This window comes from Anastrepha obliqua, chromosome 3 (assembly GCF_027943255.1).
Source record: "Anastrepha obliqua isolate idAnaObli1 chromosome 3, idAnaObli1_1.0, whole genome shotgun sequence".
NCBI lineage: Eukaryota > Metazoa > Arthropoda > Insecta > Diptera > Tephritidae > Anastrepha > Anastrepha obliqua.
The window spans coordinates 11,823,412-11,849,189 of NC_072894.1; the positions used below are offsets into that span (position 1 = coordinate 11,823,412).

Here is a 25,778-nt window from a genome sequence, read left to right on the forward strand (position 1 = left end):
GAGCAAACTGCATTCGGAGGCTTGATATTAATTTGTGCTTCAACAATTTAACACGCGGCACTTCGTTTGCGTTAGTTTGATTACTTTAAAACTCACAAATCACAATATTACCAAGCCATATGTAATTTCTCCTACTTTTGTTTGTTTTGTATTGCGAAGGGAGCTGACGTCAGAGTAAAGCAACAGTCTTTAATGGCGCCACCCTCAGTACTCAATTCGCTTTGGAATCACCTGTTATGCTGGCGTAACAGGGGACGGAGCAGCGTTTTGTTTTCGACAGAGATCGGCAAAACTGAGATTGTGTTGATGATACACAAAATCAAAATCAAGAAGCATGCGCTCATGCTACCATACTACGTTGCTCTCTCTGTATTCAACCAACCTCATACTACACATGTTTTTGTTGTTGTTGTAGCATTTCATCAAACCCTGACAGTGCATTGTAGTCACTGATCGTCATCGTCTAACTCGTGTAACGGTAGGCCCAAGAAACACCAATTCGACGGGTTGGGTCCAGAGCGAGAAGGGTGTTAGGCGAGTGGGTTTAGTGGGGCATGTGAATAGGTGGTTAATTTCGTGCGGGCTACCTTCACATGCCCAACATATCGCACCCTAAATACAAAAGGGTCACAACTCAAAATGTCCCTTCTGCTCAAATATGAACGAGACGTTATCAATAAAACGGTCCGCGGATGACATATGGCAAAAATAATTTTTTTGTTTTTTGGTAGGACTGTTATAAGCTTACATGACAAATTTCAGCGTGATATATCACATAGTTTGTTTTCTGTGCTACTGTAAACAAGTCAAGCTCGAGTGTGGAAAATTTTGAGTTGTGACCCTTTTGTATTTAGGGTGCGATATATTAAGTATGTCGCGGTCAATTCTGATAAGTAGGTGTTGTTTAATCTGCTACAATATCTAGAACGTACTTGAGCCACAGTTACGCGGGTCTCTTCGTCTGCGAAGGGTGGTGGTTACACTGCGACACAAGTTGTTTTCATTTACCACTCTCTCTCTCTCTGTCAAATCTTCTATGACGTAAGAGATAAAGTTGTGCTGCGCACACTGACCGAAGTATCGTAGTCCCTTACCGCAGCCCGTAGGGAATAAAAAATTGAGCAAGACGTATCCCGTAGAGAACAACTGCGTTCTTTTAGTAACATATTTGGACAATACATCGGTTTGTGTGTGTATGTGTTTGGTTGTATCTACACAATGTTGCCATTGATATTTTTGCATACACACTTTTTCACACATCCGCGTTATCAGTTACAATTTTCCATTGTTTAATAAACCAAAGCCAAAAACCAACAAATCCAAATAGTTCATTTATCCTGAGATAAAACCTACGATACTACCAAGAATGATAGAAAGAAGATTGCGCCCATCAAGAGTGTGTGACGTCACGTTTTTCCGGGTTGTGCAGTATTGCCAACCATTTGCTCTTCGCAATAAATTTAGTACTTTTTTGTACCGAAAATGCAAAAATTTTGAAGTTTCGTGTTTGTTTCTTTTTTTTTAATTTAAAGCTACCGAAACTTTACGTTAAAAAAACTGTATTTTTAAACAAAAGAAGGTTAAAAAAGGTCACTCCGAGAAGATTTTAGAGCTAATGAAAATTTGTTGATTCTTATAAAATTTGATATTTTGAAAGTGTGAATTAAAGTTGTTGCTCCTTTTAAGGTTATGCAAGAATATTAAATCTTTTTCCCTCAACTCTTCTTAAGATTGAAAACCTTTTTACACATTTTAAAAAGCGTTTGAACTTACTGAATGCGAACCATAGAGGTGTAATCGTTTCTCCCGGTCATCAATTCTTAGTGGGACATAGGACATTAAGCAAAAAAAAAAAAAAAGATACTAAAGAAACCATAATGACATTTTTACAAAAAAAGTACCTTATCTACTTACATAACCTCAAATATAGCAAAAAAGTCGTTCTCTTAACAAAAGAGTTTCGCTTAACAAAAAACAAACTAATAAATTAAATTATACATAATCATAACACATTTATTTAAAAAAAAACGCACATTTTAAAAATAATTTGTCACGCATACAAAGTTCATCTTTCAATACAGATTTGGTGTTTATTTCCCTTAAATTGGCATTTTAGTGCGTTTTTATATCCAAAGCGAGGCAACACTGCAGTAGCGAGAGAGAGATTGCCGAAAGCAGAAGAACACCAACAACACCTGCAATCGGGGGCAATGCCACCAGATGTTAAAAAAAAGTAAAGCTAAATAAAACTGAGTTAATTATTTAACTAATTTTTAAAAAAATATATATTTTACAAAATTATAAACGTTACATTTTAATTAGAACAGGCTAGAAAAATGTCATGAAAAAAGAACTAAAACTCCGAACCTAAATAACAAAAAAAAAATGCTAAATCAAGGTACGAAAATGGTAATCTGGCCATACTGGTGCTAAAACCACATAACTCGTTGTCAAATTCTCTAAGAGCAAAGTAACGGGACCACGATAGGCGCCATCTCATTATTCTTTCCATCATGCGATACTACGATACGGAAGGGAAGTAATTTCTCATTTACATGGGGCTCTCATTAGTTTGATCGTAACAGCTGACAGGGGACTGCTTTTATGTCGGTGAGTGTTCGCAGCATTACTCTCACAACTTTGCTTCGGATGACCAAAGTTTAGGGCTCTTCTCTTCGCCAAGCGTTAGCAAGTGGCGAATAGATGGAGCAACTGGCATAAATGAAGATATATTGACAACGCGGGAATAGAGCCGCCTTAAGTTACATGTGTTGGTAAGGCAGTGCGATATACCAGTCTAATGAGCTATGGTTGTTGTTGCTATCGCATGCAAATTTTTCGTCAATTTAATCGAGCATAGAGATAGCGAGTGGGGAAATAACCTCTTATAATCTACCGTCCATGCTACTATACTACTTATAACAGCGTATACTACATAAGAGTAGTAAGCCAGATTCAAAAGCAAAACACGTAAATATAAATTTTAAATAAGATCACAGGCCTTGCTAACTTGCTAAATTTTTTTTTTAATGCTGAGGAGACATTATTTCTGATACATTTAATTTCAAAATATGTATATAAAAAAAAACGTTGCTACAAAAACGAGAATTGAGAAAAATTAATTTGCTCTCACCCTACGGTGCCCCTCATTATGTATGTAGTTGGTGTTGAATATCTGTGCTTTTACTTTTATACGTGTTTATTGTATGCGGCTATGTGTAGCTATGTATGGACATGCCTATGTGTGTGAACTACGCTTTCGGCACAACCCTTTCGATTATTCTACCGGTGGGTATCTTCATATTATATGTATAGGTATATGGTATATATGCGAATATGTACGCTCACATGCGTTTATGTATGTATGGACCATATGATATGGCTTGAATTTTTGCTTTAACAGCGGCTCCAAAAAGCAATACCATGGTTCCTGAATTGAAATAGATTCTCAACCACTACACACTATCCAACCCAATCACGGGTAAGTGTTAGTTTTCAAAGATTTTTAAGAGATCTTGAGAGTGTAATCGAGTTGCTATGCAGTGCAATATACAAAATATTTTGCAATCAAAGCTGTTTTCTTGAGCTAGAAAAAGAAAAATTTTGGTTATCGCCGAGTTCACAGTAATAAACGACTAAATGCAATGATACAAATGAAATTAAAAAAAGAAAAAAAGAATATGCAGCTAATTCAAAAGAGCTTCTAGAATTTATTCTGCTTTACTCAAACATCTGATGTGCCGGCAAAACTTCAAAAGATAAGACAAATTTTGAACGTTTTTTGTTTAACTCATCGCTGTAGCTCTTAAAATGAGAACATATTTAGATTTAGAGATTTTGAAATTACTTTTGATTACACTGGATCACAAATTTCAGCTTTTTTTCTGCACCAGAGACGCCGTTATGAAATTCCTATGTAAAATCACCGTCTGATTCCGAAAATCAAGGTTATTTTTTATTCTATGGTAACGTTTTTGAGATATTTACAAATTACCGTTATTTCAAAAAAAAAAAAAATTCGGCTCACTTAATCATATATATCTCGAAAACGAATTGAGCGATTCCAAAACCGTTGAAAGCTTTTAAAAGGTAATAAAATTTGCTATAAACTGTGTGTAAAACACTTTTTGCTAGGCCCTGCAGATTTAAAGATAACGAGCTATCATAACGGATTTTTTTAATTTTTTTTGTAAAAATATAAAAAAATTTGTACTTTGAGAGAAAGGATCTCGAAAACTTTTTACTTTTTCGTATATTTTTTGTTTTCACTCTAAGCTCCGTTTTATTACAAAAAAAATAAACTTTGATTAAACAAAATCGATGAACTAATACAAAAGTTACAAGCATTCAAGTAAATATATCCATTTAATACTTAACACGTTCCCTGTCCCAATACAAAAATGCAAAATTGACCGTCAAGTCCAACAAGGTTTTTTCTGTAGTCATAGGATAGCTTTAGTAATAATAATAACTAAAAAAAAAAACGGATGTAGGGTATTTCTACCTGAAACACATATGGTCCATTTTTGCTTCTGCATGTTCATGAAACACATGTGGTTCAGGGAATTTTTTCTATGCTGACACACATATGGCTCAGGAACGTATCAGTGCTTATCAGGCGCACGTTTCCTGAACCATATGTGGCTCAGCGGACAGGGAACGTGTTAAGTACCCTACTGGTAATATGTGTTAGTATTCGCAGATCAGTTAGTTTCAGGTAGATTTTGGAAGGGTTATTAGATACAAAAAATTGTTAGTGTCGTTATCTCAAGCACAGACACATTTCAAGCAAGATCATATGTTTAAGGCAGGTAGTGTTTTCTATGTATAACTAGGGAACCTTTTTGTATAGGTAGGTGATCTATGTAAGTATAAATAATAGTACATGTGCCTCGTTCCTTCATAATTTCTGCAAGGATCGCCGGATACTGTTCATTTTTTAATTGCAGTTTATAATCCGTCATTTGCTTAAAAATATAATATGAATAAAAGGGCGCGAGAATTTGAGTGTAAAAATGATCCAGATATGTTCTGTTTCATCTGCGGGGAGTTTATCGTTAAAAGGATGCGACGTGTGTTTTCAAATCCTTTGAAATTTGCATACCATAAGTGTTATGGAATTGAGCCTAGAAACAATGAAAAACCATGGACACCGAATACTGTGTGCACCACATGTCGAGTCGAATTGATATTTTCGGAAACCGGAACCAAAAGGTACATCATAAAAATTAGGAGTTTGCTCTCTTTTAATGCATATCTGACAAGTTTCTTAAACTATCTATTTAGACGACATATGAAATTTATTACACCAATGAAGTGGAGGGAACCAACTTGCCATTCAACGGACTGCTATTTTGGACTACAAAAGTATTTGGGGTTGGAAAGTCAAGAAAAGTAACCTATGCGAGCGTATCTACAGTGTCATTACCAGAACTAAATTCAACGGAAGCTAGATTGCCAGCATCAAATTTAACTTTAGTTCCGGCTCCAGTTTCATTGTCAACAGCAGTATCTGATTACGCGGCATCATGTTGTACTGAATTGCAAACGGAAAACGAAAGAAACCCTTTGTCACAAGCACAACTCAATGATTGGATAAGGGATTTGGAATTGTCAAAAGAAAAGGCCGAACTACACGCCTCTCGTATGCAACAATTTAAATTTGTTTCATCCGATGTTAAGGTAACATATTATAGGACTCGTCACGAACAATTCTCCCAGTACTATACGAAGAAGGACAGTATTTGTTATTGCAAAAACATTGCTGGTCTATTTAAACAGTTTGGTGAACCATATGATTCAAAAGAGTGGCGATTGTTCATAGACGCCAATAAATTAAGTTTAAAGGCCGTATTATTGCATATTGGCAACCAAAAGCCATCTATCCCGATCGCGCATGCAGTAAATACGAAGGAAACATATGAGACAATGCAAAAATTGCTTAAATTAATTAAATACGAAGAACATGATTGGAAAATATGTGCCGATCTAAAAGTCGTTGGAATGCTATGTGGTCTACAATCTGGATACACAAAATACTGTTGCTTTCTATGCAAATGGGATAGCCGGGCACGTCAAGACCACTACATCATAAAGGATTGGCCAGAACGAATCGAGTTTCAAGTTGGGGTGGATAACATAAAATACTCACCACTTATAAAGAAGGAAAAAATAATTCTACCTCCGCTCCACATCAAGCTCGGCCTTATCAAAAACTTTGTCAAGGCTTTGGACAAAGAAGGCGAAGCTTTTCATTATTTGAAAACAATCTTTCCACAGATTTCAGAAGCAAAAATAAAGGAAGGGATTTTTGTGGGGCCGCAAATAAGGAAAATAATGGCCAATACCCATTTCAAAGAATTATTGTCACCAGTGGAGGCAGCGGCGTGGGACTCTTTTGAAAAGGTCGTTACTTCTTTTTTAGGCAAACACAAAAGTCCTAACTTCGAGCTGATAGTAAACGATTTAATCAAAAACTATGCGGAAATGGGTAAATAAAAAACACATATAAGACCATTTTCTCAGTTAACTTTAAAACTAAACAAAAAGTTTGAAAGCAAATTTTTAAATTTACATGAGAACATATAGCCCTTAATCTGAATTTATTGCCCTGCTCCGAACAAACAAGAACCACCAAAATTTGTTCTGAATTGGAAGATTAATCCAGCCTAAGAAAATTATATGCTAATGTGTCACTTATGTATTTATCTAATTCCCTTTTTAATTTTCTTTCAGGAGTAAATATGTCTTTAAAAATTCATTTTCTGCACTCCCATTTAAATTTTTTCCCGCAAAATCTTGGCGACGAAAGTGATGAGCATGGCGAAAGGTTTCACCAGCAAATGCAAATGATTGAAAGTAGGTATCAAGGATTCTGGGATGTCGCTATGATGGGTGATTACTGTTGGTTTCTCATAAGAGAAACCGATCCTTCTATAAATAAGCGTCAAAACAAGACACATAACTTTTTCAATTATAAAATAAGATCATAGAGTTAAGACAGAATCATATGTACATATGGTATTATTTGTAGGGTACTTAAGTATTAAATGGATATATTTACTTGAATGCTTGTAACTTTTGTATTAGTTCATCGATTTTGTTTAATCAAAGTTTATTTTTTTTGTAATAAAACGGAGCTTAGAGTGAAAACAAAAAATATACGAAAAAGTAAAAAGTTTTCGAGATCCTTTCTCTCAAAGTACAAATTTTTTTATATTTTTACAAAAAAAATTAAAAAAATCCGTTATGATAGCTCGTTATCTTTAAATCTGCAGGGCCTAGCAAAAAGTGTTTTACACACAGTTTATAGCAAATTTTATTACCTTTTAAAAGCTTTCAACGGTTTTGGAATCGCTCAATTCGTTTTCGAGATATATATGATTAAGTGAGCCGAATTTTTTTTTTTTTTGAAATAACGGTAATTCGTAAATATCTCAAAAACGTTACCATAGAATAAAAAATAACCTTGATTTTCGGAATCAGACGGTGATTTTACATAGGAATTTCATAACGGCGTCTCTGGTGCATTTTGGCTGTAAACCAGTGTTATTGATGCGTGGTTATTAAGGTAACAATTATTTTGGCTAAACTTTCCATTACTACAACGATATATTGGGTGGTGGAGGGGGAGGGGTTGTGGCACCGCTCACCACGCCTAATAGAAAGAGCAAGGTCAAACCATAATAACGATAAAAGTCCCAACCTCCTAGGGTCCCTATAGAACCCCCAGGATAAGCTTAAAAATTAGGTTTTTTACGACCGTATTTGCATCTTGTACTGAGACATCGTTGAAGAGAAACGTATAAAGCAATTGCTAACCCAGCAAGCATTTAACTTAGGTTTTATAATTCATACTATTTATGAAAATTTTGTGTTATCGTAAAATTTATAAATGACCGTGACGAAAAATTCATTATTTTTATAAAATTTTTTTTTTTTTTTTTTAACATGAATGTATTAATTTTAAAATAAAAAAAAAATCAAACAAATTTTGGGGAAAAACCCCACGCGATTTTCAGTATTTGCGAAAATTTATATTTAAAATTAAAAAAGCGCTTTTTTATAAAAATATTTTTTTTTGTAACATGTACAGAGTGGGCCATATAGCGTTTGCTTTTTGAACCACCTATTTTTTTGAGAATGATAACACAAATGACATGTCAAATGTGTTCATAATTTACTTAAAGGTTTGACATTTACGAAATAGGACGCTATACGCTATACGCTATACGCTTGAACAAAATTGGGAAATATTGAAAACCTATTTCCAAAGTGGGGAGTCTTCTTCTTCTTCCACCATTACAGTAAATGGCGAGCGTTACCGTGACATGCTCAACGAGTTTTTGTTCCCAAAAATTGAAGAGGATGACATGGACGACATTTGGTTTCAACAGGACGGTGCAACTTGTCACACTTCCAAAGTTACACTTGAACTTTGGCTACCGTTTTTGAAAACCGAATAATCAGCCGAAATTCCGATATCAATTGGCCGCCTCGGAGCTGTGATTTAAGCCCGTTGGACTATTTTTTGTGGCGGCCGTTAAGGACAAATGCTATGCGAACCATCCAGAGACGATTGATGCTTTAAAACACGAAATCGAAGTTGCCATTCATGAAATTGGAGCCCAAACAATCGAAAATGTGCTTAAAAATTGGGTTGATCGAATGGCCTACTGTAAAGCCAGTCGTGGCAGTCATTTGAACGATATTATTTTTTATTCATAAATGACAATGTTCAATCTTCAAAATAAAAAAAAAAAGTTTGAAAAAATATTAATTCGTTTTTTTTTTTTAGCCGATTCAAAAAGCTAATTTTACATGGCCCACCCTATATATACATATGTGCATTTTTAAACAAAAAGGGCCGCCAAAGATGTTTTGGTCCAAATCTTCGCTTTTTATAAAAATATTTTTTTATCACGATTTTTATTCCATATTTTAACTTTTTTTTAATATTTTATTGCGATTTTTTATTCCAAATTTTCAGGTTTTTCTTTAAATATAATTTTATCGTGATTTTTAGCTCAAATTTTCACTTTTTCTTAAATATTTTATTGCGATTTTTTATTCCAAATTTTCACTTTTTTTTTTTGAAAATATTTTATTACGATTTTTTTAGTCCAAATTTTCACTCTTTTTGAAAAGAATGATTTATCGGTTCATCGCGCGATTTTTTACTCCAAATTTTCATTTTTTTTGAAAATATTATTTTATCGTGATTTTTAGTTCAAATTTTCAAAATAAAAAAAAAGAAGTTTGAAAAAATATTGATTAGTTTTGTTATAGTCCATTCAAAAAGCAAATTTTACATGGCCCAACCTATATATAATATACATATGTGCATTTTTAAACAAAAAGGGCCGCCAAAGATTTTTTGGTCCAAATCTTCGCTTTTTATAAAAATATTTTTTTATCACGATTTTTTATTCCATATTTTAACTTTTTTTTAATATTTTATTGCGATTTTTTATTCCAAATTTTCAGTTTTTTCTTTAAATATTATTTTATCGTGATTTTTTAGTTCAAATTTTCACTTTTTCTTAAATATTTTATTGCGATTTTTTATTCCAAATTTTCACTTTTTTTTTTAATATTTTATTACGATTTTTTTAGTCCAAATTTTCACTGTTTTTGAAAAGAATGATTTATCTTTTCATCGCGCGATTTTTTACTCCAAATTTTCATTTTTTTTTTGAAAATATTATTTTATCGTGATTTTTTAGTTCAAATTTTCACTTTTTTTTTTAATATTTTATTGCGATTTTTTAGTCCAAATTTTCCCTGTTTTTGAAAATAATGTTTTATCGGTTCATCGCGCGGTTTTTATTCCAAATTTTCACTTTTTTTTTTAATATTATTTTATTACGATTTTTTATTCCATATTTTCACTATTTTTGAAAATAATGATTTATCGATTAATCGCGCGATTTTTTATTCAAAATTTTCACTTTTTTGAAAACATTATTTTATTGCGATTTTTTAGTCCAAATTTTTACTTTTTTTGAAAATAATGTTTTATCGGTTCATCGTGCGATTTTTTATTCCAAATTTTCACTAGTTTTTAAATAAAGAAAATTAAAATTAAAGTTTAATTTAGCACTTTTAAAAACTACAAAAGTTCTATCGAACCTCATTGTTGGTTGACTGGGTTTTTTCGGTTTCGCTTTATTCTTCTCTCTCTCGCATCGTTCCTTTAACAGTTCGTCCCGCAGATTTATTTTGCACGGTATTACAAACGTTTAGAAGAATATTTGTAAAAATAGAATTTTAATAAAATTCGTAGTATTATTGAGTAAAAATAGCTTTAAATCAAATGTGCAATTGATAAAGAGTGTTTATGAGTGAATATTGTTACTTTTCTGTGTTTGTTTTTAAGTAAAATAAGCGTCTGTAATAGGGCATTTTTTCAAGCTTATACAAAAATTGAACATTTTTAACGTAAAATTAAAAAATGTACTATAAATCAAAAGGCTGATATAGTGGCTACATTTGTGTGTTATAATTTTTAAATTCGATCCACGCACTTAGCCATTATAAGCAAATTTATCAGGGTAGCAATGGAAAGCCATTATTTTATTTCAATGAAACGCAGTGAAATGAATCTCTATTGAAATGAACATACCGAAATTTTTGTAATTTTTAAGACTCCAAAAAACAAAAAGTTATCTTTGAGTCATGAGACTAGATAGATAGATGCATTTATTTTTCACAAAAAATCGTACAGATAAACAGATAAAATATCTAGAACAATTTTTTTTGTTGTAAATCTGCTACCCACCACAGCGACATATCTGCTGATGAATAATCGACCGATTTTTTTTTTCAGAAGTACCTGAGCAGCCCAATCAGTTACGCCAGTGGCATGTGTTACGTCAGGGGAAGCAATTTTTTTTATTATTGTCATTGAAAAAAAAAATATTTTAATAAAAAAAATAAAATATATGTATTATTTTTATATTTCTTATTTATATATATGTATATTATATATAAATACTATATATTTTTTTTGTGAATAAAGAATTGATCTGATGAATAAAAACGATTTTCAATTGATACCAATTGTTCAATTCTTCAATTTTCAACGCCTTCAATTTTCATGTCGCTAGACCAGGAAGGTGCCTTAAGGGGTTACGCCACTCTAGCTACTGTAAAAAAAGCAGTTTTTTAAGGATTTTTTTTACATTGAAAGAAAGGTGCTAGGAAAAAACTTTTTAAGTATACTATTAAGCATGTATTTAAGTGTAATTACAAATATTTTTATTGAAAAATATTACAAAATGGCGCCTTTGGAGTGAATCTCTGAACGCGCCCTGCGAAAAAGGCACTTCACGGCACGCAGTACAACTGACGTAAATGTCCACCTAAACCAAATTAAAAAAATTCTTCTTAATCGACGTGAGTATAGCTGTAGAAATACGTACGGGATTTTAGAAATATTGAAATTTGTGTATTTTGCAGATGTTTGAAGTCAAAAGTAGAATTTTTCATCTAAAATGGAACCGTTAATTGTTTATAAAAATTTTTCTAATTAATTAATAAAAAAATCCGTACGTATTTCAGTGCGGAATAATGTTCTAAAGATCCTTGTACAATTACAAGTGAAAATATTAAAAATTGTTTGTGTTATGCTGCGTGCAGTTTTGAAAAATCACGTTTTGAGATAAACACGGTTGAAATTTGAAATAGTCGTGTCAGAGACGTCAGAGGCGCTCGCGCAAAAGTGCGAAATATTAGAGATAAACATTTTTTTCACGCATAGGACTTTTTGTTTTATATTCTAAAGAGCTTAAAGCATCTTTTAAGCAAAAAAAAAAAATTTCGATATTTTGAAAATCCTAGAGTGGCCTAACCCCTTAAGCGGACACTCAGTGCATGCCACATATCTTTGAATATTTTATATCTTTTTAAATTTTTTTCTCTTGAGAGGACAACCTTCCCATAACATATTATGAACTTTTTTTCGTTCAACTATAATGCAACTACTTCTGGTTTTAAAAACCCATAAAATTAAAAAAATATGCATGGCATCATTAAAATAACTTTGACCTACACTATGGGTCAGTTCTTTAAATATTCTATACGGACTGTTTAGTGCACTATGCCAGATTTTAAGCAAGTTAGTAGTGTTAATACAATTTAGAAATATTTCACTTTTTTCTGCCCACTTGCTTTGTTCGAGCACTGTTTCGTCCCATTTCAAATCTTAATCCAATATTATTTGATTTAAAATCTTAGCCCAGAAAATATTTCTTTTTAAAACTATTTTTGTTTAGAGGCGTGGGAGCCTCAAGGCTTCATATGCAAGGATGGTTTTTTTGGATATAAATTAAGTATAATGCAGGCATGTAAATATGAACACAATCGATAGGTGTTCCTAAATAAATAACATAAGTAGGCGAACACAACTTGGGTGCTTAAAACGTATCTTAAGTCACAACACTATTGCTCCCATAGCATAAAACAGATAATTGGCGCGTAGACTTTTGTTAGGTGTTTGGCCGAGCTCCTCCGCCTATTTGTGGTGTGCGTCTTGATATTGTTCCCCAATTAAAGCGGGGCAGAATACACTCGTAGGTTTGCCATTGCCTGCCGAGTGGTGACGGATATTAGAAAAAAACTGTTTCCATCATTTTGCTGTTTCATGCACAGAGATTTCAACCTGCGAACGGCAGTCACGCACGAAGTCATTCGGGAGCCAAAAACACTACTTTATTCACTTCGTCTATAAATGGGTGTGGCGAATTCAGAAATCTTTATAACGCACAACAAGACGAAATAATATTCTTCTTCTTCTCAGCTTTCAAGGGGCATCTAAAGGGGTAGTCATTGTTATGGAGATTTTAAGTCTGTTCATGGAGCAAATAGTTTCTGACAATTGTTACAAATTATCACCTTTTGGTGTTCCTGTACGCAAAAAACTTGCAAAGTAGGGGAAAGTGAGAGAGCAAAATGACATTTAATTTTGAGGGGAAGTTGCAAGTTTTTACTGGATTAATTTTTAACTGTAAGAATTTGCAAGTGAGAAAAACAGCTGATCGCAAAGTAAAGAAAAAAAACGAATTAAAATTTGCGCATTGCAATTGCTAATGGAATATTCTTCATCTGACAGCCATGATGAAATGGAACAAATTATTGTGGACACAATGAAATCATGTGATTCCGAAGCTCGTTATTTTGCATTTTATTTGCTTAATTTTTTTTTTCTAATTTAATACGAGGTAGCTCAAGTGAGAAAATGTTTAATTTTTGTGATTTTTCCTGCCAACAATTTAATCACCTGTTCGTAAAACTTGCGAATTGTTACTGGTTTTGCGTTCATGTACTTTTTTTCGATATTATTCTCTTTGAGAGCGAATACTGGGAAATTATCATAAGTTATTGGATAATTTTTACATGAACAGACCTTTATGTAGTATATCGGTGTTTATTTTACTTCCACACAAAAAAATTGTTGTATTTAGTGTTTAAACATCTGATGAGGGTCTACTTTGAATGCCATATCGATAATCTAAGATAGCAGTGTTTTATAGAAGTTTCATATTTCGAAAGAAAAACATTTTTTTGTCCTGCTGCTTAAAAATCATTTCAGGCATATGCCTTCAACATAACGGCTTTTAACGAATCGAACGTTTTCTCTACGTGAATCATTTTCAAAAACGTTATGAACTAAGAGGTTTGCCTTTGCCTTTACCCATCGAAGAGCGACTGCTGTTAAACAAATATTTTTCTATAATAGAATATTTAAAATCCACGAAACCTGTACTTACTGCCAATGTGCACTGTCTTATGGTTTATAAACCACATTCAGTTGTATCATATTTCATATATGAGCCGTTTTCGTTGAAAGTGTTGTAAGTCCAATTCAACAAAAAATTAGTTAATGATAAAATGAACTTACTATGAACTTTTTATTTATAAACTTTTTCCAAACAAAAATCTGTTAAAATTTTCATGGGCTTTAGCATTACAAATTTTCCTAGTTCATGAAGTTACAAATATAATTTCTTTGAAAATGGTGTAAGTCTACTTTCCTCAAAGACATACAGCTATTTAGTTCAAAATTGTGCTACATAATTTCTTTAGTGCATTTTTATATGTGTAGCAACATTGTAAATGACATAAACATGTTTATCGTTTCCCGGAGTTTCGGTTTTCCCCGTTTATAAAGTCATCCAGGGGTGCTCAAGAAATTTTCTTCTTGTTGCTTGAAGCATTTAGAAAATGAAACCACAACATGTAATAGCCTACGGCGACAAAATAGCAATTAATAGGAATAGGCTTTAATGTGGCTTAAAGTTCTTCAGTCCTCCAAGAACGTCGTAGAAATTATCGACTATAAATTTTTATATTCTGGGCACTCCATATACCAAATGATACTGATTTCGCAACTATTGAGAACTATCCGTCTTCAAGGGATGAAAACGCCCACAAAGCCAAGGAAATGGTGCTGCAAAAACATCATTTAAGTTTGAGGGAGGTAGTTGTGGAAAGAAAACTCATGGATCTTGCACCATGATAACGCACCGTCTCACAAGGCTCATATTGTGAACACTTTTTTGACCAAAAACTCGACAAATATCATCGAACAACCACCGTATTCACCGGATTTAGCCGCCTGTGACTTTTTACTTTTCCCAAAACTTAATTTGCAACTCCGCGGACGCCGCTTTGAGTCGATAGAGGCCATTAATAAGAATTCGCTGAAGGAGCTGAAGAAGAAGATCGTTGGTAGATGTGTATTGCTTGGAATGGAGCCTATTTTGAAGGCGACAAATTTAATTTTGATGATAAAACAATAATTTTGCGTTTTGTTGAACAATTCCTGGTACTTTTTTGGTAGAATTTAATTAAAAAAAAATTGTATAAAAAATTGGTTTATTTCAATTGAAATCCCGTAGTTAACATTTTGTAAATGTAGGATTTTTACTTATTGCTGACTGAAAGTGGTGTAAGTCCTTTTACAGTCATTCATAGTATACATTTTTTGTTAATCGCAATAAAAAAATTATTACATTTATAAATTAAAATCAATTTAATCTTCATATAAAATAAAATGCACCATTTTCAGAGAAAACGGCTCATATTACACCTATGTGAAAATATTAATTTAAAATACCACATAACGCATCATATTGCACGAAATTTTTTTTGTTTTTTTTTTTATTTACACGCAACATTTCAGTGTATTTTTTGATTTTAATCAACGCGCGTTATGAAAGACTTGAAACTTAACCCTTTGAGGACGAGTGTCGGCATATAGCCGCCCAAGTCGTTTTACCGTTCCAGACGCGTGTCGGCATATAACCGCCCAAATTAGTTCGTATCGGACAGGCTCGTAACGTCTGTCATTCTAAGCGATAGGATACGCATAGGTATAGAAAAGAGTCACGTTTTCAATCAAAGACATTAGGGGCCATTAGCGATGAAGTCTTATCTTCCTTATAATGTAAACTTACGATGTGAGACGACGGTAGAGTCAGACGTTTCCACGACATTCGGTTCTATGTTACCGAAACGACCTGAATTTATATCCGGCCAAGGACTGTCACTCCAGCAGCATTCCCCCGTATGTAAGTATGGGGAATGTTTATGCTGCTACAACAACAACGATAGAGTCAGAAGGAAAATTCTTCGATTCAGTCTCTCAGTGTCACTGCCAGAGAAACCAGCAGGATTTTTATATATTTTATCCTATCCACGATGGCTAAGCGATCTAGAGATGAATAATATTATTTTGAAACTGACGGCATTACTTCGTCAAGTAGAAGTGAAATCCGTTATTGATTTTATGAAAATTTTCTCTTGTGTTAAATAAAGCCTTAGTTTTTATAACTTGCAACGTATTTATTTTCTTTACTGCGCACTGCGATACCTCTCGTCCTCAGCGCCGTTCGCCCGTCGAGCGCCTCCGTCCCCAAAGGATCAACTGCATTATACTACTCGAAAAATTTAATCGACCAAAAATTCTGACTAAAAAATTTTAAATTTTTAAGAGAATTTGCCGAATGCTTATATTTTATATTTAAGAAAATATATGAAACAGTTTTTTTTTATAAAAAAACTTGTACTTTTGAAATAAATATAATACTTGTAAATATCTAAGTGGTGCACACTTTCTTTTGACGCTGACAGAATATACAAATTACGGAATTATGAATGTTACAAAACTTGGTTATTTAGCGTGTTGCTTTCAAAAATTATGGAATATCTATATACCATAGCCACTAACGAGTCCGTCAACATCACTAGAAACCATACGTCTCAACGCCTCAACGAGTTGGTTGTTCATTAGATGGAGCGTTTCACCAATTATGCTGCTGGTCAATTACTGGCGCATAAATGTGAAAACTTACAATGGTTGAATGGCTGCACACGCGGCTATACAAAGATTAATATACAAATACGCTTACTAACGCATCCATATGTTTATATGTATGTACATATATACATCATTACTTGGCATCTAGTATGCACTTATATATCGTTCATGTGCTTATATACTACAACGTAGCCAAGTAAGGTGTTACATTTCCATTTGTAATTTGTAGGAGCTTCTTCCTCTTAGATCGCTTAAAAATATTTCGCTTGTTTTAAATAACTATGTACGCTTCCTACGAAGAGGAAAATGAACAAAATTTTTCAAAATTATTTTAGAATTTAGCACAATCCTCACTTAAACTATTCCACCAAGAAAAATCTTAGGTACTGCTTTTGCCCCCAATTTGATTTGCATCTATAGAGCTTTCAAGAGCCTAAAGATCATGAACGTCAAAAGAAAAGAAATCGAAGTTGATTAAAGAAAAATTATTTTAAGGTTGTGGAAGTAGTGCAAAAGTTTTCGCGAAATAGGAACACCGTCGGAAGAACACATTCCTCCAGAGAGTCATTAAAAACTTTAAAGTAAGTGGAGATTACATCGTCCCCTTAGTATAACAATAGCCTATGTGCTCATAGGCTATTATTTTTTTATTGAATATTTGGATTCTCCATCGTCGATTTTATATGTGGTCAAAATTTTGTCAAATTCTAGTTCCACAAAGTGGGTCAAAACGTCAGTCAAAAAATAATAAATATTTACAGACATAACGAGATTTGAGTGAGAGCTACTTTCGACAAAAAGTTTGAAATTCATTTTCTCAAAACATCAAAAAATTTATAGGCTATTTTAATACTAAGGGGACGACATATCTCGTCCACGAACTGGTCGACCTCCACTAATTATTGCACAAATCGGGAGGAAAGATATGTATATCGTGCAGCACGTACAAAATAACACAAGGGTTTAAATCCTATGGAGCATCTATGGGATTTATTGGGGAGTAAGTTTCGCCAGCATACCGTTACATCCAAAGCATTGCTCAAGAAACGTTGCTCATCCGAAAAAACGTTGAAGTTAGTGGAATGTATGGCAAGACGTTTACTAGAGGTTTGCAGAAAGAAAGATTATCCAACGTCTTACTAATTGTAGTTCTAAAGGCTTAGTATTGTACCTGCCCTGATTTGTTGTTTTTGCAGAACGTTTCTGTTTTGGGTAAATGTCTGTATACCAAAATATGTACATTCTGTCAAAAAAGGACAGGGAATCATTCAACAAAACGCAAAATAATTGTTTAAGGGGTTAGGGGTAGTCAGAATTTTCAAAAAATCTATTTTTTTTTGCATTTTCTTAAAGTATAATGTTTTAAAAATATTGTGTAAAAATTTGAAGTGAATCCGACAAATACTTTTCAAGTTATTCAACAATTAACAAAGGGCGCTCGGCCGCTCCGGAGTCGATAGCAAAACTTTAAATGCGTTTTTCTCAAAACTATGTTTTTCAAACTGGTGAACACTGTAACTTAAAAACCGCTACGTAGATTTCAATAAAATTTATACAGCTTTTGAAAAACATAAAAAACTTGTGCCTGATCGAAGGATTTTGTTTTTTTCAAAAATTTCGATTTTTTTTTAACAATTAACTGTTGGTTTTTTTTTCTAAAATCTGGAAAAAATTTTCTGAGGCCGCCATTTTGTTCATTTTGAAAAAAAAAAAAAAAAGCTTCGATCAGGCACAAGATTATCTATTAATAAAACTAATTTTTCTTGTCCGATTGGTTTTAGATGAATCTGCAAGGACTTGTGATGTTCACCGCAAGGGACTTCTGGAGAAACGGGCTTCACACAAACAGCGATAACTTTTGCAATTATTAATTTTTTTTTTTGAAATTTTGGTGAAGTCAAGTTAAAACATGATGTTTTTATGCTATGTTTTTATTTTTGTTAAATAAATTAATTAAGTAGCAAAAAAAAATTCGTGAAAATCATAATTTTTTCGGGCCTCTGACTACCCCTAACCCCTTAATCATCAAAATTAATTTTGTCGCCTTCAAAATAGGTTCCATTCGAAGCAATAAGTCCAAATAAGTCCAGTCATCAAAGCACCTTTTAAACGTGTTTGAAGAGATCTTCTTCAGCTCCTTCAGCTAATTCTCCTTAATGGCCTCTATCGACTCAAAGCGGCGATCGCGGAGTGGCAATTTAAGTTTTGCGAAAAGGAAAAAGTCACAAAGTAAGTTCTCTATCAAACGTCGCATAACTTCCAAATAATATTCTTTCCGAGTGCACAACACCGTGATAATAAAGGAAAACGAGTAGCATGACTTGCACGTTTGACCGACTTTGACGTGTTTTTTTGGGTTTCAGCTCATGTGGATAGCGCCATTCCGCTGCCTGTTGACTGGTTTGCATGTCCAACTCATATTCCCACGTCTCATCACCTTTTATGATGCGCTGGATAAACGTTGAATCCGAATTCACTTGCTCAAGCATGCCTTCAGCCACCTTCTTCCGATGAATTTTTTGAAAGAAATTCTACCCTTTTGTGTAAAATGTTGCGGATTGATTCGTGAGACACGCTGAGGTCACGAACTACCTCCCTCCAACTTAAATAATGTTTTTCCAGCACCATTTCCTTGACTTTGTCGACGTTTTCATCCGTTGAATACGTCTATAGGCGACCAGATCGGGGCAAATCTTCCACGAATTCTCGGCCCTCTGCAAAAGCCTTAAACCACTCGTAGACCCGCGGTTTTGATAAAGACTTTCTGTAACATTTTCAACGATTCGGCACACGAAATCCCGATCAAAGCAAAATATTTAAGACAAATTCTTTGTTCGATTTTTTTATCGGGAAAATACCCATTTGGTCCCCCGCCTCTTTTAAAAAAGGGGTATAAGGGGGGGTAGAGGGGGTATTCTACTTTCTAAAAGTGAAAACCTCACTTGGCGGCGACTTATAGTTTTTAAGTTATTTGAGTTTAAAAATTGTAAAATTGACCAAGAATCCTCCTATTTTGGTTACTACAACCAGCCGAAGTGCTGCCAGACATCGTATAAATAAACAATTTTAGAAGATAATAAATGAATAGAAATACAAAATTTTACAAATTATTTCCATATTATATACGTCTATTCATATATATATATAGGTATATTTATGGATATATGTATATATTTATATACATATATATATTAATGCTTGATTTTCAGAAAAATATGTTTGATTGTATGCATTTTGAATATATGATATATATACATATATATATTTAACAAAAAAAGAAAAAAAAAGCGCCGCAGGCGAAAATTTGGAATAAAAAATCGCGCGATTTTTAATTCCAAATTTTCCCTATATTATGAATATATTATATATATTCTTTTTTATATATTAAATATCTATATATAAAAAAGAATAGTTAAAAAATTTTAATAAGAATATATACACCTTAGAGGTTGTAAACCCCCATTCCCTCATATTCTAACAGAAAAGAGTGTGTGGAAATTATGTTCCTATGTTGCTTCGTTTTCAATCGCATTCTATTATTTTTTTTATTTTTTGCTTCTGGCAGCACTCCATTCAGCCATGCTTTTCAGTTATTGTAAATTTAGCTGGCATATTTGGAGTTAGCAACTTAAAAATGCAATATAAGTGGTTAATTTGTGGTATAAATAAATAAAAAGAGTTAAAAACGTGTGTGTATGTTAATATAATATAGTTTCAATATTTATTAAAATAAATGTGATAAATGCACTTATTCTATCAAAATTTGGTGAAGGTAAAAGACAAATTTTATCAACAAATAACTTAAAAACTATTATTAACAGAATAGTGTTGGTGCTAGTTTTAGCAAAATAAGCACGAAATGAACATCTCCTGTGAATTTCATTGGAAAATTCGTAATATTTATCTCAAAACAAGTGAGGGGATACTGTATGGAGTCGGAGCCTTTTTATCTATAATGAAAATCACAGAGCACAAAACAAAGCTAATTACAGATTACGCTCAAAATCTGAAACACTATAGAGGACCGTTGCACCAACATCCCAGCACAAAAAAATTAGGCATACGTGTACGCGCGCACTTTTTAAATGAACAATTTCCGATATTGTTTTGACAGAATGTAGCTTATAATAATGAATTATAGAAATTATCATTTAAGTTTGGAACATTTGGAATGGATTATATTCAATTCTTCTTCTTCTTAATCGGCGTATCCATGCTGGATGTTCGTGATTGCATACAAACGTTATTTTGATCTTAGCCGTACAGTTGTCAGGTCATATTATTAATGATGTTATTATATTTGAGTCTGTTTCTTGCTGCAACTGTTAGTTCGCGAATTGTTTTGATACCTGTCCAATCCTTGTTGTTGGTCGCAAAAGATCGTATTTGTTACCTCTTGTTAAGTGTCCGAAATAAGCGAACTTTCTTTCTTTTATGTCCGTTAAGGGGTGTAGGGTCACAAAATCGAAATTTTTTTTCTTCACTCATCTTATAGTAAATCATTTCAAGAATGTTGTGTCAAAATTTTAAGTGGATCGGAGCAGAACTCTCAAAGTTATAGCCTTTGTAGGCACTCTACCTCGAATGCGGAGCATAGATAATTTTTCAGAGTCATTTTTTCAAACGCGTTTTTCCCGAAACGACTTCTTAAAAGTCGGTGCCAATCACAACTCCGAAACTATTCAACCGATTCTTTTCAAATTTGGCACACGTTTTCTAAATCAAAAATACCTCCCCCCACCCACTGTTTTTTTTTATTATTACGTCATACTTTAACTGAAAAATTCGACTTTTTTAGTTTCAGATGATTCTACGACGAATGCCGATTGGCACCGTAGAGCACCTCTCGAAAAACATATCTCCAAAAAAACTCTGTCATGGGCTTATTTGTCAATATTTTATTATTAATATTTTTTAAAAACTTATTGAAAAGATGTACAATAACATACAACTGATTTTATTAAAGTATCTTAGCCATATTTCTGTAAAAAATTAAAAAAAAAGTGTTTTTTTTTAGCGCTAAACCCTACCACCCCCTTAACTTGTTCCTAGAGGTTTGCATTCTACTTAGCACTACGTCATTTGACATTTTGTCAGTCCAGCGTATTTTCATAATTTTTCTATAGCACCACATTTCGAAGGATTTTAGTCGAAGAATGCAATATGGATACCAATTGACGCAAAACGGCGCGTAATTTATTAAATCGTTCAAAAGTCATTAACAAAAAGGAAATCCGTAAAAGTGGTTGTTGTTGTAACAGCGTAAACATTCCCCCAAGAGTTTGGGAATGCTGCTGAAGTGACACTCTTTGGTCGGATATAAATTCGGGTTGCTCCGTTTAGGTAGATCCGGTTGTCGTGAGTATAACCAAGCGGTGCGTACTCTTTACAAGTTCCGAAAAATGAAGAGTACCTACGAGTAGGTGTTTGCAAGCGTGATCAGCTGTACGTCTAGCGTAGCTGTAGTGAAAATAATCAAAAGCTAGCACCAATGCCACCCCTCAAAATAATGCAACCATCAATATGCTTCGTTGAAAATCAATATTTTTTAATTAGAAGTGAAATAATTGAATAAATAAATAACGAGTTTTGCCAAATTGCTGATTAAAGGGGCTGCTTATCGGCCAACACAGAACATTTGATAATAAAAAAATGAAACTTACAGTCTGCAATTCCGGTTTATTCAGAGCTTACAGGTAAAATTTCCAGATATATGGTAAGTTGTCCAAAGCTGTTGCGTTACGATATGAAGCAGCTAAGGTTTTTTCACTATTTTCACTGAACTCTCTCTTATTTTTCTACTTAATTTTTATTACATCCATATGTACATACATACATGTATTTTAACTTCTCCAGACGGCACCGTTTTTCTATAATATTTGCGTGAGCGACGGAAGTTCAAGCTACCACATACAACAAATTCGACAACGTGCTGCAGCTAAGCATATTTCAAAACACACATATATACATTAATACATACATAATATGTAATGTGCACTTATAAACACACACTGCTTTGCCTTGGCAAAAACGTTTTTGTCGTCGTTCTCTCTACAAGGTGTTTTCTGGATCTACTTCACCTTTTAACAGTAAAAAATATAATACGTTGTGCTCGTTATATATAATTTTGTTTACGATTTTCACTTTTTAGTTACCTGCACTGCCACACTTACTATATATTCAATATATATATATATATAAATTTACGAACTTTTTTATTCTTTATTTCTATTGACAACCAAATTTTTATTCCAATTTTTTTACTACCACTCGAATGAATGTCATCTGTTTGTCAGACAAAACTGCACTGCCCTGCGCCCTTCTGCTTCTGCTTCGGCAGTTCTCTGCACCGCAAAGTATAAATAAAAACAATTTATTCACCAGAGTTGCCACCCAAGCATATAAAGCAAAACAAACAAGTTCAATTATAGCGCATAATCATTTCATATTTCACTATTGAATCATCCAACCACTGCCAGGTTATCTCCCTCTCTCACTTGCGCTCGTTCACTTATTTTTCACTTGCATTTAATCACCTAACTACAAACGCTATATGAGCTATTATCATGTCTGTATTAGGTGGCACCGCTGAATGGAATAAAAACACAACAATCAACGTCTACAACAGCGATTCACGTAGCTACATCGTTGCTACAGAGGCCAAGGAACGCAACTTTTTCACTGCTGCTGTGTGCTGTGGTCTATAAACATACTGGGGTTGCATAGAATTCTGGATCGACTCGTATGTCCATCCCTAGGCTTGTTTGTCTGTCTCCTGTACACGACGTAACGTCCCGTTAACAAAAAAAACGCGTAAGCATCAAACTCGCAGATTTCCGTTCACTCAAAAACCGAAATGGAGGCGGTGCAACGCACTCATATGAAACTCAAATGCATTTGATGCCTTATAGACCGAAAAGAGTTGGAACATCAAAGTGCCATCTCGCTCGCACATCGGACATGAAAGAAGTACTCACTTGCCTCTGCTTGGCATACTCGTTACTTTGCCTTTGATACTTTGTTCCTTTTTTTTTACTCGTTTTCTTTTGTTGCATCCCCTTTTGGGAATTAACACAATTAGCTTGAATTATACTCTTCGCATACACCACTACCTCGTCTTTTGATCGTTTTGCTATTTATTTCCACATCTACCTAATATTTAGTATTTTATTGAAGATTAGAATATTTATTTGGCATAAAAATTACAAATTGATAATATTTAATGTTACTACAAATATCACTGCCGTTCGCCGTCACTTTTGCTACTGCTGCCGAGCTCAAGTAAAACGAATTTCACGAAAATTGTTGTCTAACTCAGTGGTTAGGCAAAGACAACATATGCGTTATGCGGTGCAGAAGATGGCGTACTCTTTTTAACCTTGGTGGAGCGGTGCTGCCAGACATAATCGATTATTTAAGAAAAAACTTTAAATGATGTTTTCAGAGGATCAAAACATAATTTTATTAATACGAACAACATGTTGAGCGATTTTATAACAAGTTACGGTTTCCAAGAATATTGCACGAATTTGGTTAACTTAAGGGGGAAGTCTACTGTGACAAGGGAAAAAACAGGCTTATTTTCCGGATTTTATTTCTAACAAAATATTGCTCGTACATAAAATCTATTTAAACTCTTATCTTTATTATATATTTAAGTTTTTGAAAAAAAAATTTTAAGTCAAAATATTCAAAATGGCCGCTGTGGCACTTCTGCAAGCGCAGGTCCGCTTTTCTTAGGTGCCTAAACGGTGTACATGAAATCTTACGTTTCGGTGATCTAAAACAAAAAACAAAATATTGTTATCATATACATAGTATTGACTCTCGTCTGACGTAGGATTATGTCGATAAAAAATTTTGGCGTTGAAAAAAAAATTCTTGAAATGTTTTTCTTTTTTTTTTGCCTAAAATTGATGTTACTATTGTTTATAACAATTTAACAAATAACGATATCAAAAAAATCCTATGTCAGACGAGAGACACTATTACAGAGAATATATAATTAAAATTTTAAGCTGATTCATTTATCAGAACTCGAGATATCGTGTACACCGTATAAAAAAGCGGACCTGCGCTTGTGCGAAGTGCCACAGCGGCCATTTTGAATATTTTGACTTAAAATTTTTTTTTCAAAAACTTAAATATATAATAAAGATAAGAGTTTAAATAGATTTTATGTACGAGCAATATTTTGTTAGAAATAAAATCCGGAAAATAAGCCTGTTTTTTCCCTTGTCACAGTAGACTTCCCCCTTAACTAATCGAGGTGTTTATTTCCTGAATTCTAATTATAATAGAAATATGGTAGTATAATTTTACCATGAATAAGATAGTTTATTTGACGCTTTCTACATTGTCACGTTTTAATACACAAAAAACAAGCATCCTGCGCCCCTCCAAAAATGTGTTCCGTTTCTTTTGAAGTCTCCTGCCAGAGAATAAGCATTGAAATTTTTTTACAAGAATATATGTATGTACATGATTCTGAATATACACTTGCCAAAATCCACACTAGTCCTTTCCAAGGCGAATTAAATACAGAAGGTGGCGTCTTTTCAAAACATTCGCTTTATTTGCCGCCATTTTGACAAGCCCAGGCACCTCAATAACACAAAACAACTCCAAGGCAACTCTATCATTGTTTGGTTTTCATGAAAATATTTTCGTAAATAAATATCTTATCAAGATGAATCTATTAAAGGTGGTATCGGCAAATCAGCTGCCTTATTTTTTTTCTTTCGTCGTGTTCATGTGGCTGTCAGACTAGAATGAAACAAAGCGAATTCATTCTTTGTTTTCTACTTTGACAATCAAATGTACAAAACATTGTTGTTGGTCTAGAGCCACTACCTTTAATGAATACGCCTTGTATCATTTCATATTTTACCATAAATTTCATTGTAATCACCTTTTTTTCTTCAACCTTCTTCGAAACGAGTCAAAATAAAGAACAAAACAAATAAATCCCTTTTTATAAACCAAAATATTTTCAGTGACTATATTTGCTTCTGTGGTAGCTTAATGCAGGCCAAAACCAATGAAGAAAATAGGAAATTAAATATATATACCGGCGATACTTATAGGAAATGAATTATAAATGTGGCGCATTTGCCACATATTCCCATACAAATGCATGTAAATGCAGAGGAGACTGGTCAAACCCGGGTGCCCCACAGAAGGTTTTAAAAAAGGTGTCCAACAAGGGGTTGAGTCTAACTTAAGATGTTGCGTTTCATCAACCTTTTTTTTTGATCTCTTGTTTACAGCCATTTTGTTTAATTTAAAAAAGGTATTTTATTTATATTTATTTTAGTTTCATATATGAAATTAGAAAATAAACCAGAACCACTAACTCTTCAATTGTTTCGCATTTTCGAAATATACTATATACAGGGTTGGCCATATTAAACTGACCCATGTGATTATTAAAAAAATATGGAAAAAGAAACATTTT

The 25,778-nt window shown here is 33.4% G+C and overlaps 2 protein-coding genes across 3 annotated transcripts in view; one reads left to right on the top strand and one right to left on the bottom strand.

Annotated features, from left to right (window-relative positions):
* LOC129241041 (opsin Rh4) overlaps positions 1-25,778 on the top strand; it is a 90,945-nt gene that overhangs the window by 58,252 nt on the left and 6,915 nt on the right. The window lies entirely within an intron of this gene.
* Positions 21,295-25,778, bottom strand: part of LOC129241038 (tyrosine-protein phosphatase non-receptor type 61F) — a 90,554-nt gene continuing 86,070 nt past the window's right edge. Inside the window, exon 9 of the transcript XR_008582121.1 lies at positions 21,295-21,357. The gene's annotated coding sequence lies outside the window, so the exon portion shown is untranslated. The remainder of the gene's footprint in view (positions 21,358-25,778) is intronic.